Here is a 454-nt window from a genome sequence, read left to right as displayed (position 1 = left end):
AGGGTGATTGGGTAGGATTGTGATTTGTTGTGTAATAGGTTTAGAATTGTGATTTGGTTGTGTTGAATTGATTTAGAACTTTTTTTATAAATTGTTCATTATTTTTTTATTTACAAAACGTTTTTTCTATATAAATTCGATTTTACAAAACGTTTTTTGTATATAAATTCGATTTTTGGATTTATAAAGGATGATTTCATATTTATAAAAATATATTTATAAATTCGTTTTTTGGATTTATAAAAGATGATTTCATATTTATAAAAATATTTATATTTATTAAAACTAATTTTGTATTTATAAAACATTTTTTTTATTTATAAAAACTATTTTATTATTTTTTGTATTTTAAATATGTTTTCTATTTCAATTTTAATTTTATATTTTCGAATTTCAATTTAAAAAAATAAATTTATAATTTTTTTTTTTAATTTTGGAAATATTCCGAGGAAGT

Source organism: Brassica oleracea, chromosome C9 (genome assembly GCF_000695525.1).
Source record: "Brassica oleracea var. oleracea cultivar TO1000 chromosome C9, BOL, whole genome shotgun sequence".
Classification (NCBI taxonomy): domain Eukaryota; kingdom Viridiplantae; phylum Streptophyta; class Magnoliopsida; order Brassicales; family Brassicaceae; genus Brassica; species Brassica oleracea.
The sequence above is the reverse complement of the archived record's forward strand: the minus strand, read 5'-3'. Positions refer to the sequence as shown.